The following is a 15,767-nucleotide window of genomic DNA, read 5'->3' as shown; positions in this document are numbered from 1 at the left end:
CTTTTGTTTCCTTTTTAAATATTTCATTAAACCAATGCCACAAACATGCAAATAGAAGGTAGTTAATGGGCTTAAATAAGTGTACTTGTATGCATTTGCCAGACTGAAACACCGTCTGTCTTTCCTTTTCTGCAGGCCTTCAGAAGGAAATCCCACCTGACCTCACTTCCTGTTGCAGCACTTGAAACACACCCCTTCCTGTCAACCCACTATAAAACTGCCATATTGGTTCATGTATTTCAGTTCAGTCATGGACTCAGTCTGTCAAGAATACTTTTTTTGCTATTTTTGTCTTTTCCTAGGCATTGTAGGCAAAACCAACAACCAAACCAGAAAGTCATTCTGTATAATGCCTAGGTATTATCTACAACTAGCAAAATACCCGCGCTTCACAGCAGCGAAGTACTGCCTTAAAATTTTTATTAAGAAGAAAAGTAAACCTTTTTAAACTGAGGGAAAATATACCAATACTTATTTGTTAAGGATCTCTTTGTATACCACATTGTCAGTTCGCCCCTCCGGTTGTAATATGACCAAGCTGTGCGCTGAGCTTACTCTTGAGCATGCAACGTCCAGTTGGCCTTGTGAAAAGCAATCTTGCCTCAAATCAATGCCAACCTATTGTAGGGTCTGTCCCTGAGACTTAATTGTCATTGCGAAGCAGAGCCTTATTGGAAATTGAAGGCGTTTGAATTGAAATGGGAGATCAGAGGGTATAACAGGGATGCGAGGAATAAAAACTCTCTCCACTGAGCCACTGCCAGTAAAAATAGTTGCCTCAATTAGGTTCTTTTGCAGATACGTTACCTGAAGTCTCGTGCCATTATAAAGTTTCGGTGGCTATAAATTTTTCAGTAATATTATTGGTGCCCCAACCTTCAAAATTAGATTATGCTCAGGAGTGCCTGGAGGATTCAGAGTGTGGAGAAAATCTACAGGATGGTGCACCGCGTCTTCCACTTCTGCAACTGAATCCACAGACTGATACGTTTTTGGTTGTGAAGGTAGTTCTTGAAGTAAAATGTGGTTTATAGTTGTAATCATGTCATTTTGTGGTGTCAGGATAGCTCTCTCCCTCAACCATGACACATCGTTTTCTTTGGAAAGTTCAATATGGCGGCCGACAGTGGCGTCATACCACCGAAATAAGTACATACATCGGTTTCGGTTAGCGCAGGGAAGCCGCCTACCAAATTTCGTGAAGATGGGGCCATAAATAAGAAAGTTTAACATGGCGGACGTTGTCGACCGTTATGACCGTTACACGTAGAATTTCGAAATGACACCTGCTTAACTTTTGTAAATAAGCTGTAAGGAATGAGCCTGCCAAGATTCAGCCTTCTACCTACACGGGAAGTTGGAGAATTAGTGATGAGTGAGTCAGTCAGTGAGGGCTTTGCCTTTTATTAGTATAGATTAAAGTAACATAGACATTTCATGCCTTGCCTAAAAACATCACACATTCTGTAGAAAGCCTAGGCATTTTATACAAAACTTCATTTTCACACATTGCCAGTTAACATATACATTACTACAAATCTAGATATGACCTAAAACAATGAATTGCAAACTGTTGTCTCTTGCTAAATGCATCATAATAGTGAAGTGCAAAGGTCACTGTTTGCAAGTCAAAGAAAAACACACATTTAGGCACTTCTTTTTTTTTGATGAATACAGGTAAAATTCCATTACAATGAACTTCCAGGGACCTAAAAATTATTTCATTGTAATGAGATTCTGTATTTTGTTACTATAGTGCTTTCTTTAACTTGCGTCCAGGCATCTGCAATCATTTCAATAGCTTCTTTCGCGTTAATTTTAATATTCTCCTGTCTACAAGTTATGCAGAGAAGAATTTTTCTCAGCATTTCCTTGCGATAATACACTTTCAAAGTGTGAATGATGCCCAAATCCAAGGCTGAAGCACTGCTGTGCAATTGGGTGGGAGGAATTCAACACGAACATTACGTAAATGCGGAAGCATTTTGTGGGCAGCACATTTATCAATCGCAAGCCGAATCTTCCTTTTTTTTCTTCTTCATATTGTGAGGTTTCTGAACTCTTTAGGGATCCCCCCTAATTCACCCACCCTGTGCACCCAACAGGAACGTCATGCTGAAGAGTGCCCCGAAGTGTGATTGCCACGTCTGTGTAAGAATGTTTGTCCATTGCCGGGGCAGGGCAACAGCAGGTTCACAGCTGTGCAGTGAGGTTCAACAGAAGCGAATCCTAAAAGATCAGGGTCATGCTATAAGTCCCTCTCTTACACCCCAAAACACGAGACTGAGTCTCAGTACTTTAGCAAAACCAGCTTTATTTAGCTTGGAACAGGAACAGCACAGTTATTTATTGTAGCGGGATCTGTCGCTCCCCTATAAACAGACACAGCAGTCAGGCAGGGTCATGGCCAGGTTAGTGGCCAAGTAATCCTGTTCCCTGCATTTACAATGTTCCTTGCATCACCCATTGAGTTTGCTTTGGTGGAGAGACGCAGCAGATCTGTGAGCCTGCTGTTGCCTCGGCAACATATAAACAGTCTTCCACAGACGTGGTGATTGCACTTCAGGACGCTCTTCGGCATGTTGTCCAGTTGGGGAGGTCCCAAGAGAGTGTAGAAACCTCATATTTTCTTGAATGAGTGCCGCATTAATAGGAATATTTCTTGAACGAGCATCACTTAACCATATAACAACGGCTTTTTCGACATCTTCAGATTCAGCAGTTCGTATACATTTGCAACCCAAGATTTTTATTCTTTTTTTTTTGCTTGGTCTTTCAAGAAAGTTGACAGTGTCAATGGCAAAATTCTGAATTCACTGGCAATGTCTTTTTTCTTTTTGCCACAATTGAGAGCTGCAAAAATGTAAAGTTTTTTTTTTTCTAATATGAACCGTTATTTATTCGTGTCTGCCGTTTCTATAGAAAAGTGTCAATGAGTTAAATTCCAATGGATGTTTTTTAAATGCTGACGAGCAATAAGCAAAATGTAAAACAAAAACAGCAAAAAAACAGTACAAGCAAAGTTCATTTTTACAATGTTTCTGTTTGGGGATCATTGTTCACAACTGAGCTGTGACCACAGAACTAACTGCTCTGTGGGTGATTCATTCAGGGATTTCAAGGTCTTTTGGGCATTTTGTTGTAATGAAAGTATCTGCTGAATGTACTTTGTAGTAACAAGATTTCTGTAGACTCGCATCATATGGGGAAACTGTTGGGACCATAGAAATACTTCATTGTAATGAAAACTTTGTTGTAAAGATATTCGTTGTAGCGGAATTTTACCTGTATATTTATTAAATATACACTATTACATTACATTAAGAAATGTATTTATTAAAGCAGAGGTCAAACTCCAAAATGGAAATGATTCTCTCTTAACATATACGATCTTGTCACGGACTATTTGCAGAATTTACCTTTACCCTTTTGGGCTTCTCCAGGTTTAACAGTTTACACCAGCATTCTACAGGTTAAATGGCAGCAACTATAAATGAGTAGGTCTGCGACAGATTAGTGTTGTCTGCTATATTTTGTTTCAGCCTTGTATAGGCTTCAGCTTTCTACAAGCTCATTGTGGAAAAAGGAAGTTTGGAGAAGTTAACAGATGGATAGGATGGATGGATGGACACTTGATGACAAAAAATATTTAATTCCCATATTGAAAAATATACATGATGCAGCAACATGCACATGAACAAACATATTTTGTATCTCTGGTGAAAATAAATTAATAAAAATATCTAATTATCAAACAGTTTTCTTAGAGGAGACTCAACATTTATTTGCAAGAAAACTGAATATATTAACTTCAGTTTGTCAAATTCAGTCCACTGTCATGTACAATTCTTATTAGTACTGAATATCTATTTTTATGTGTCTGCTATTCAGATAGCAATAACTTTACAGATTACTATTGAATGAAAAATAAATTACTAAGATACATTTATCATGCCAAAAATTGGCCAAAAGATGAATGCAAAAGAGAATAGTCATATTTCTGCCACTGAGGGTCAGAAGGATCATATATACATGATAAAGTACTGTAACTGTTATTTAGCTAAGAGAAAACTCATGTAATCCTTAAATGAAAGAATATGTTTATTTTTTTAAACTATTGTAGGTTTTTTAATTTCTGGTTTTAGACCCATTTGTTACATATAACAATTTAAAATACTGGTTAAAATTACAATAAATATATTATAGCCTAGTTAAATAAATCAAACAGGTCGATAAGTGATTTAATTTACTACACCAAACCAACACAGCACATACCACACAGAATAAATACCCTTTACAAGTGGAATGCAAAAGTCAAACTCACAGACACAAAAGTAGCCATCACCAGCAGAAGAAAGGATGATGCCGCGGCAGCCTCAGACTGGCAGCTGATATGTTTCCCAGTGTTTGACAGCCTGCAAGAACAGGCTATTTATAAGGGGTGAATGCTTCAGATGGTTACTGGCCAATCGTTTAGCATGAAGGAAATTTCATTCAGCCACTTTAAACTATATGGCATGACTACTATTTTCCAGGACTAAATTAACAGTTTTAAAATGGTATTGCCAGAATGAAATCCCAGAATGAATTGTGCTATATGCTTTTAAAATTGCAATTTAGGGCACAAAAAATGTGTTTAATGGATTTAAAAGGAAGATATACCAAAACACAAAAAATATAGCAGAAGGCACACTAAACTTTATATTACTACAAAGTTGCTTAACATATAAATAATTTTTCTAATTCTCTTCTGCACTTAAAGGATGCAATTAAATATTATGAGGGAAAAATTAGGTGCTAAAAAGCTGAATGCCTCACAATATTTTCTTATGTTCATATTACGGGGCTCCAGGCTTAGCAGGGAAATTGAGCCATAAAAGTAAACAATTAGGAACGCATTTAGTGAAGTATGTCTAGTGGTGTGCAACAAATGAGAACGAATGCTTGAGGCTATCTGATTTTTTATATAGCAGTGGTAAAATAATGCTTCTAATCTCTTGTGCATGCAAAATTCTAGATGTTCATTGGTACTAAATGTAACAAAATGAAAAACAAAAGCAAAGATTTTATAATCATTATTACAGCTGCACTTGCCAGGTACACCTTGAGATGTTCGTTCACTCATTTAGGCAGGGAAATGCCCTACCCACTCTCAGCTAAAAGTCTAACTTTTGTATCTTTATTACAAAAACATTACAATTTGTCACAGTATAGCGTACCACAGAACAGCTTGTTGTATACAACTATTAAAGTTATACTTGTGAACACTGCACATTAGTCAGTCATTCTTAAACCTTCTTCTCTAACAACAGAAAACGAAATAGAAAAAGGGAAGCGGTTAGTTAAACAGTTTAAAAAAAATAGCAAAAAGGCAAAAAAAAAAAGTCTGCAGTACATGATTAAGAACTAGTTTTAATTAAGAGTGCAAGTTAAACAGAATGAATATAAAGGCTGCCAGTTACTGAGAACTTTCCAAGAGGTGCCCCATTAAGTATTTTGTTTTTAATTACAGGTTTAACTTCCATTGTGATATAGCAGGTGGAATGAGAGTTTTCAAAATGGACAGGCAGCAGCGGAAGACAAGTCATCGCACTAGATAGAGAGTTTATTACACACAAGTGTTCCCTCCAGTATATTTCCAAAAATGGCCGTTAAAGGATAAAACTATTTTAGCCTCAGCTGTGTCTGATAGACATCCAGAAACGTGGAAGCTAAGTGCTGAAGATTGGTAGACACTTGATAAAATTTCTCACAAACAGAATCTAGCTCTGAGTAAAACTCTTGATTGTCTAAATAAGGAGAGATGAGTGATTCCCAATTTTGAAATCAATTTGCCCAAATCTGGCACAAATTAGGGAGGATACTATTCCATTTAACATATATATATATACACACACACACACACACACACACACACACACACACACACACATATATATATATATATATATATATATATATATATATATATATATATATATATATATATATATACACACACACACACACACACACACAAGGTCTACTTCCCAGGTCTGTTTAAGAAGGATGTGTTACCGTATAAATGATAAAACATTCACTACCCAGTTGTAAAACTGAAAGCTGAGGAGGACTATGTGGCATCATGATTCTGAAATGGAGATTAAAATTTTTCAGATGAGATTATTTCCTTCTACAAACAATGTAGTAATAACTCAGAATCAATCCAGCTTTGTAGAAAGATGCATTATTTATGCTTATACAAAGAGGGAAACAATGAAATAGGTATAAAAAGTGCCGTCACTACTTTATTACCAAAAATTACAATAAAAACCACTCCATGAAGCTGCGTAAAAAAAAAAAAAAAGTGACTATATTTACAGTTACCAATGGTGGTGTCTTGGTACCCCAAACTCAACACAACTACACAAAATTAGTCACAGGTTCAAATAACTTTTAATTTTAAGTTGAAACCTTCAATACAAATGTCACAAATCTTTCATTTTTCTCCCAAACCTTCTCCAGTAAGTGTTCTCCACCTACTACACTACAGATACCTAAAATATACACATATATACTGTATGCACTTTTATATATCATATATAAATACATTTATATTAAGGTTGATGATTAATCGCCATTAACATGTGCGATTAACTCGTTAAAAATTTCACAAATACATTTTTTTAATGCAACACCTCAGCAAAAGTGTGTCAAGAAACACTTCACACCTTTATACCAATAGCAATGCACCTGCAATGCCTCACTGGTATTTTTTTTCTCTTCCTTTAATGTCATTACAGTGTATGATCAAACCATTAAGTGTAAGTGTAAGTGTGTGTGTGTGTGTGTGTGTGTGTGTGTGTGTGTGTGTGTGTGTGTGTGTGTGTGTGTGTGTGTGTGTTAATGTATTTATTTATTTAAAGAGCTTCTGTAAAAAGCCAGCTCCTTCCCCCGAGGACAAATAAAGTTCTGTCTAATCTAAAATCTAATCTAATTTGTTAAGTCTAGGTAACTTGACTGAATTTCACACATAGAAAGTTGGAGAAACTGCATGTGGTACAAAAGTTTCTTATCATTACCATTAACCCTGACAACCCTTACTTGAATTTAAGGGTTTCATGGTTTCCAAATCAACAGTGAGATGCAACCTCCATTACCGAAAGCTTTTGGGACAAGTTCCACAACATGAAGCCCTTCCCAAGACCAAGACACAAATCCTAGTGTCTGAACTTTGCGAAGCAACATTGGAGTTACAACTGGAATTATGAGTTGTGGTCAGATAAGACAAAAAAAAAAAAGCTTTTTGACCATGCATGCCATTGTCACGTTTAACGAAAAAGGGGACTGTGCACAAAGAATGGCACCTCATACTCAAGGTAAAATATGGTGATGGATCTTTGATGCTTTGGGGATGTTTTGTTGCCAGTTGTCAAGGGGCTGTAGTTAAGGTCAGAAGCATAATGAATTCAATTCAATACCAAAACATTTTTGGCTGAAAATCTGGTTGCCTCTGCTAGGATGAAACTGGACCAAATGTTGGAGTGCCAACATTTTTGGAATCTGCATTTTTATGAAAATTTGTGTTACCAAAGGAAAATGTTATTTTCTTCCAAAAAGTATGAGGCTTACCCATTTGTTTAAGCCCAAGTCCTAATTGCAGGTGTGGATATTTTTTATATATTAATTTTAGGTAGTTTCATGAAGGGTGCCACTAATTCTGGAGGTGACTGTATATAAGGTGGCAGGGAGGCACGGTAGCACAGTACTAGCACTGCTGCCTTGCATTAAGGATCGGGGTTTGTGTCCTAAGTGAGCACCAAATTGACACTTACTTGGATCCATTACAGCGGTAATACCCAGTCCTAGCTAAGTTAGCTACAATATTTGTACCATCCCTGGCCACTACTCTCCCTTGTGAATGTTTATTTTCAAATTCTAAAAACAAGAGTGTCCCTTGAACTGTCCCAGAAATGTAAACTTGGGTGATTAAGCAAATAGCTGAACAAATACAAATATATATATAAAAAAAAAAAATCTGGAGTGCGCTCCGTTTGACTTTGTCATATACTGAGATAGAGGAAAAGGTCATCAGAACCACTTCCAGTTGCGCAATATTTCTCAAATATCAAATCTCTTTGTTTCTCATCACAACTAATTGATAATTTCAATACACAATCATTTCTCTCTATTTATAATCAAACTTTATATTAAAATGATATTTTCACACTTAGGGAGGTCAAAAATGTTGGTGGAATTTTATCATGATTACATATGTATTACCTAGACTACATGCAAAGTAAAGAGTTATAGTCACCTAAAAACATAGAAAAAGGGTTAGTATTATATAATATTTGTTGCAATAAATTGCTATAGGTAAAAATGCATTTAGCTACATTTAATTATTACAATGATGATGAAAAAAAAGGCATAGAATTAAATATTTTGCAAGGAACATGAAGGGGAATTAGCAGCTTATTGTTCCCATTACATCTTTATATTTACATTGAACATGCAATGTGTCCACTTTATTGTTAAACTGATTATGTATAAATTAAAACAAAATTAACAATAGTAATTGAGAAAATATACTGTACATTATATTGAATACAGTTTTTGATGATACAAAAAATTCAGATGGTTGTTTAAATAAAATACTACTTCCGGCTGAGTAATTTTTATCAAATTTCATAACTGTTTGTTTTTTATCATTATAAATATTGTGGCATGCGGCTGGGGGTGGTACCCAGCTGGGACTCCCAGGAGGAGCGGAGAAGGGCTTGCGCCTCCTCCAGACCACGAGGGGGTGACCGCCCTCGCTGCTTTGGGGACCACGGGTAGAGAGCATTGAAGCTCAGCCCTGTAGGGGCCCATGGTCACCACCAGGGGCCATCCCAATACCTGGAGAGCCCTGGACCTCAACACTTCTGCCACACCGGGAAGTGCTGGGGGGGAAGAGGAGCAGGGACACCCGGAGTGCTTCCAGGGATGCAGCCGGCACTTCCGCCATACTGGGGCGTGTCGGTGGAAGATTGCCGGGAAACACTTGGAGCACATCCGGGTGATTATAAAAGGGGCCGCCTCCCTTCATACAATGGCTGGAGTAGGGTGGAAGAGGACAGAGCTCGGAGGAGAGTGGAGGCAGACCAGAGACAGGGAGAGACATTGTGAGAGGGTCAGGACTTGAGGGGTGATTGGTGCTGCGGCACTGGGGTGTGTGTGTTCACTATTGCGTAAATATTGTAAATAAACGTGTGGTGGTGCAAAACATCATGTCTACTTATCTGTGTCCGGGCTGTTCCCCACAATATCTATACGAAATTTGAATTATCTATCTGGAATTATAACCATAGTTTACTTGAAAATTTACAAAAGTATTCAGTTAAAGCACCACTTCTGGTTGCAGGAAGTGGCCCAAAAGTTGATAGGATTACATATTTTTTATATAAAGCAGGTATACAAAATCTCATTGGCTGAGGTCAAAGTGTTTTGGAGTTATTGTGTTTACACAAAGACTGACATAATTTCAAAAATTTTATTTTCTGACTCAGAAAGGGCTAAAATGTCAAGATTCCTCAAAATCTTGAGGTCAGTTTTTTTTTACGATTCCTATACTTTCTTTAATACTATATATATATATATATATATATATATATATATATATATATAGATATATATATATAAAAAAAAAGATAATACTCATTTTCTACCATTTTAAAGACAGCACTATTGATAGAATCAAAACGCTAGACTAGTCATTGTGAAAAATACAAATACTTTTTGCTGTTGACTAATGTTTATTAGTATTTTACTATGAATACAGTTGTTTTTGTTATAAAAAACTATCAATAAACCAACAGGAATATTGTAATATGTCTATGCTAGTTGTTATTCATTAGGAAATAAGCAATAGGTTATTTCTTCTTTATAGAAAAATATTAATATACTTGAAGGAAATTACATAAAATTGATTAGAATGCAGTTAAGTTTGATTACAAATTTTATTTGTAAAATTAACAGTGATTAATTTCTGATTAATATTTTCACTTAAACAGCAGCTCATATATATAAACCACATAAACAGGAAACTAACTTTTTACTTCATAATACTATAGATCACATTAATTTAATAATTAGAAAGAATTTATTCAGAAAATTAGTATACAATGTCCATTAAGAACCACCGCGCAATTGACTGGTGGAAATTTAGATTTCAGAACCCTGTGACCATATTTTAAAATCAGCTTTCCAGTTTCTTATATCAATTGAATGAGACCTACACTGAAGAAGAAAAAAAAAAAATTGATGCACTTTTATGAGAGAACACATAAATATAATGCAAATGCTCAACAAAACACTGGACAGCTAAAAATATATTTTAGCTATAGTTTCTCATATTCCTTCTAAACCTCTTCTAAGTGGTAATCTACTTTACTCTTAGATTATAACATAGCTTTAATAAGATGGCTATGATTTTTTAAAATTCTGAGAAACTCAAGATCTTTTTCATAAGCATGCTAGTGAAGCTAAAAACAGAGAAAAATCAATTCATGGTCAACTAAGGCAAATGAGCATGTCAGCAGAAAGAAAGCCAGTCATTTTTCAAGGCAAAGCATTTGAAGCATGGATTCCTTCCCACGGCAGTGTGTATATTACTATCATTATATTATACTCATCAGGTGCCTTTACTCAAGGTGACATTCAAAAAACAGGTATATAAAATAACAATGTAAGAGATATTTCGTATAACTTAGTTATTACTGTCACATTTCTGAACTATTTATAAAACAGGTTTATACAGTATATCAATGACATGCTAAAGGGAAGCATGGCTTTCTACCAGAGATTAACAGCTTAATGTTAAAAATCTTGTTTAGAATCAACACTCCACTACCCTTTGAAAAGATACAGCAATTAAAATGATCACAGTCAATGATTTAGCTCTGGAAAGACTTTGCATCAACTTGGGATATTATCATAAATGCTCAATTATGTGCAGAGCATAATCAAGGGCACAGAAGATCAACAAACCTTGAACATTTAGAAAAATATAACCCAATGATTTATGATAGAGGTCACATATCTATATTCATATTTTTTGTTTTAGTTATTTACAGTTCTAACTAATACTTATAAAAATGTCTACGCTCTAGTACATTTGGCAAGATAGACAATTCACAAATATATTTTAATGTAAAAATTCCTTAGAAAGAAAAATATGCTTAGAATAAGATGACGATTCCGCAGAAAGCCTGATTGATTTTTTAAAGTTTGCTATAAAAGGTAAATTGAAAAAAAAATAGCATTCCTATTTAAATTACAACACTATATTCATTTGTCTTTGATTTAAATAATATAATGTCTATAAGGGACAAAAACTATGTAAAGAAACAATTCCTGCAATGAAATGAAAAAAGAATGACTTAAAATAAGGAGACAAGAAATTAAATGGTCAATCATGTGATGATAGAATGTCAACAAAAAATAGAGCATAAAAATAAGAGGACACTGAGGTAATGTATAAAATTAAAGAGCACTCAGACATTTGCTCGGGGCATTTGAACAGTTGAGGACTCTGAAATATTAGCTGACAGAGACCAACAAAGACAGATGAATAAAATTCTGTAAAGATTTCCTACCTTATATAAAGCTGTTAGCCAATACAATGGCTTAGTACTAACGACTCAGAACAGTAACAAATGCCCAAAACAATGAAAACTTCATACTTTTTTGAAAAAATTACAATAATGGCCCCCAAGTTCTTTTCAGCAATATCTTACATTCACGTAAATGTTACCGAAACAGTTACTTGTTTGGAAAAGCAAGAAAATCGAGCCATTAAGAAACATATGAACAAACATTTTTTGATTTCATTAAAGAGTAAAATATACGGCCACAGATTTTCCAAACTGTCTGAAATGGCCATTAACTCTTTTTTTTTGAGAGACTTCAGTTTCCAAAAGAAGATTTTGTCTAAGAATCCAGCTTGTTTGGTGAATTTCACAACAGAGATCAATAAACTACATGTACTAACTAAAAAATAAATGGCCGTGTCTGTCATTAAACAAAAATGTTTAGCTATTTCCAGACATTTAATTGTTTTACTGGAAGCCAATAACATCTAATGAATTTAAAACACAAACTGTAGTTAATTTATAAAAATCTTGAGTGATGTAATTACAAGATGTTGCATCCTACTGGTACACAGAAATAAATATTTCATGTATTGTCATTAATTATGTACTGAAATTCAATCTTCAAATGACTGAGTTATTAATCTCTTTCTGTCAAAAGGCAGGTCTCGATTATATATGAAAATGTCTGTATTAAAACTACTATTAGAAAATGTCTCAAGAAATTACACTTTTTCTACATGGTCCCCCATTTCAGGGCACCCTAATGTAAAGGACAAAGCAATGGCTAGTATATTAAAGCATTTATATTTAGTGCTTTGTCGCATACCCCTCGCATGCAATGACTGCTTGAAGTCTGTGATTCATAGACATCACCAGGTGTTGAGTATCTTTTCTGGTGATGCTCTGCCAAGCCTCTAATGAAGGCTCCTGTGTTGCGTTAGCATTATATTTGGAATCATTACCTTGTTATAGGGTGAAACACCGTGCAATGACACTCTTGCCATGACCTGTTTAATCTTTGCCTCATCTTTCCGCAAGACCTTTTCCAGAATTCTGCAGGCTATTCTAAGTACTTTTTCACAAACTGTAATCTGGCCATTCTATTTTGTGGCTAACTAGTTGTTTACAATTTGGTGTGTGGCCTCTTTATTTCTGTTCATGAAGTCTTCTGCAGATAGTAGTCTCTAGCACATGAACATCTACCTTCTGAAGACTGTTTTCTCTGATCTGTCTGACAGGTGTTTAGTGCTTTTTCTTTATCCACCAGTCCCTTTGTGATTCCTTAGATCACCATTACCGGTATGTTCTTTCTTCTTAATGATATTCTAAACCGTTGATTTAGGTAATCTTAAGGTTTTACTAATGTCTCTAATTGTTTTATTCTTGTTTTTCAGCCTCATACTTGCTTCTTTGGCTTTTACTGGCACAACTCTTGTCCTCAAGTTGAACAACCAAAGACTACAGACTCCAAAGGGTAGTCTGTAGGAAGATACCATCCTAGGTATCTAATTCCTACACTAATAATGCAAGCAATGAAACACACCTGAGTAATCACAAACACGTGTGACACCAAATATCCCAAAAAATATGGTGTTCTGGAAATCAGGGGTGGGGTGGGCCTGGGGGTTTATGTATAAAAAGTGTTGTCCTCTCTACATGGTATGAGAGAAATGCATGCAAATACCCTTAAAGTCTGCAATGTGCATTTTAATCATGTCTGAATTGTTTGATTTGTAAATTTAAACTGTGGAGCATAGGTGTAAAACAAGGAAAAATGCATCTTTGTCCTAAACATTATGGAGAGCAGTACATATTCAGATGCAAGTGCTATGTCAAAGCATGGTATGCAGGTCTTGATGTTTTCCCATGTCTAAACTTAATTTTTACCACAACAGAATTTACTGAAATAACACTTATAATAAACAAATATACAACTGATAAATCAATTCACTATTTACTAACTAAATTTACTTACTAATACATTCATGGTTTCAAGGGGGCAGACCTTCCAGTACCTTTAGGACTGTGGAGTGACTGTTTGCCTCAGTAATCGTTAGAGCTAAATATATTGCCAAAAGTATTGGGACACCCCTCCAAATCATTGAATTCATGTGTTCTAATCACTTCAATGGCCACAGGTGTATAAATAAACTCAAGCACCTAGGCATGCAGACTGCCTCTACAAACATATGTGAAAGAATGGGTTACTCTCAGGAGCTCAGTGAATTTAAGCATGGTACCGTGATAGGATGCCACCTGTGCAATAAGTATATCTGTGAAACTTCCTCACTACTTGATATTCCATGGTCAACTGTTAGTGGTATTAAAACAAAGTGTAAGCAATTGGGAACAACGGCAACTCAGCCATGAAGTGGTAGGCCACGTAAAAATCACAGAGTGATGAGAGCACATGCTGAGGCACACAGTGGGCAGAAGTTGCCAAGTTTCTGCAGAGTCAATAGCTACAGACCTCCAAAAGCTCAAGAACAGTGCATAGAGAGCTTCATGGAAGGGGTTTCCATGGCCGAGCAGCTACATCCAAGCCTAACATCACCAAGTACAATGCAAAGCGTTGGATGCAGTGGTGTAAAGCACACCGCCACGGTACTTGTCTGACTGCATTGTGCCAAGTGTAAAGTTTTGTGGAGGGGGGATTATACACTCACCTAAAGGATTATTAGGAACACCATACTAATACGGTGTTTGACCCCCTTTCACCTTCAGAACTGCCTTAATTCTACGTGGCATTGATCAACAAGGTGCTGAAAGCATTCTTTAGAAATGTTGGCCCATATTGATAGGATAGCATCTTGCAGTTGATGGAGATTTGTGGGATGCACATCCAGGGCACGAAGCTCCCGTTCCACCACATCCTTAAGATGCTCTATTGGGTTGAGATCTGGTGACTGTGGGGGCCATTTTAGTACAGTGAACTCATTGTCATGTTCAAGAAACCAATTTGAAATGATTCGAGCTTTGTGACATGGTGCATTATCCTGCTGGAAGTAGCCATCAGAGGATGGGTACATGGTGGTCATGAAGGGATGGACATGGTCAGAAACAATGCTCAGGTAGCCCGTGGCATTTAAACGATGCCCAATTGGCACTAAGGGGCCTAAAGTGTGCCAAGAAAACATCCCCCACACCATTACACCATTAGGTGAGTGTAGTGTGGGCTTGTTTTTCAGTGGTTGGACTTGGCCTCTTAGTTCCAGTGAAAAGAACTCTTAATGCTTCAGAATATGAAGCCATTTTGGACAATTTTCTGCTCCCAACTTTGTGGGAACAGTTTGGGATTGGCCCCTTCATGTTCCAACATGACTGTGTACCAGTGAACAAAGCAAGGTCTAAAAAGAAATGGATGAGCGAGTCTGGTGTGGAGGAACTTGACTAGCCTGCACAGAGGACTGACCTCAACCCAAAAGAGCACCTTTGGGATGAATTAGAGTGGAGACTGCAAGCCAGGCCTTCTCTATCAACACTAGTACCTGACCTCACAAATGCTCTCCTGGAAGAATGGTCTGAAATTCCCATAGACACACTCCTAAACCTCGTGGAAAGCCTTCCCAAAGAGTTGAGGCTGTTATAGCTGCAAAGGGTGGGCCAACTCCACATTAAAGCCTATGTATTAAGAATGGGATGTCATTAAAGTCCATGTGTGTGTAAAGGAAGGTGTCCCAAAACTTTTGGCAATACAGTGTATGTTGTTTGGAGACCAGTGCTGCCAATAGTGCTGCCACATTACTGATGGCAATGTGCCCTAAGAGGAAAGATTAGATAAAGAATACTGCTCAACTGACCCCCAGGAACATTCTAATTAAGTAACAGAGAACACTGCTTGGTTATGGGAAACCAAGACCACTATTAGAGAGTGGTGTTTACTAGCGATTATCTGGTGTCCAGGGACGCCATGTAGTTGAGATAAGCTCAACCCAGAAAAAGCTATGTGGAGCCTCTGTGTGGATTTAACGCCAGCAAGGTGAAGTATGAGGCTCAGATCCAGTGCCAACTGGGGACAAGACAATAGTTCTTGGTGAAGGAAACTGGATTTTGGGAGGTGGAATGTTAATTCTTTGGTGGGGGTGAGGTAGCTGGAAACTGCTGGAGGTTGAATATTGCCAACAAGATGTACTTTATTCTCAACTCTATGCA

The 15,767-nt window shown here is 36.6% G+C and overlaps 1 protein-coding gene across 1 annotated transcript in view; it reads right to left on the bottom strand.

Annotated features, from left to right (window-relative positions):
- The window catches only part of c15h18orf21 (chromosome 15 C18orf21 homolog), a 36,183-nt gene that overhangs the window by 5,064 nt on the left and 15,352 nt on the right, over positions 1-15,767 (bottom strand). The window lies entirely within an intron of this gene.

Source organism: Polypterus senegalus, chromosome 15 (assembly GCF_016835505.1).
Source record: "Polypterus senegalus isolate Bchr_013 chromosome 15, ASM1683550v1, whole genome shotgun sequence".
In the NCBI taxonomy this organism is placed as follows: Eukaryota; Metazoa; Chordata; class Cladistia; order Polypteriformes; family Polypteridae; genus Polypterus; species Polypterus senegalus.
Note: the sequence above shows the minus strand (reverse complement) of the source record. Positions and strands in the feature narration are given on the sequence as shown.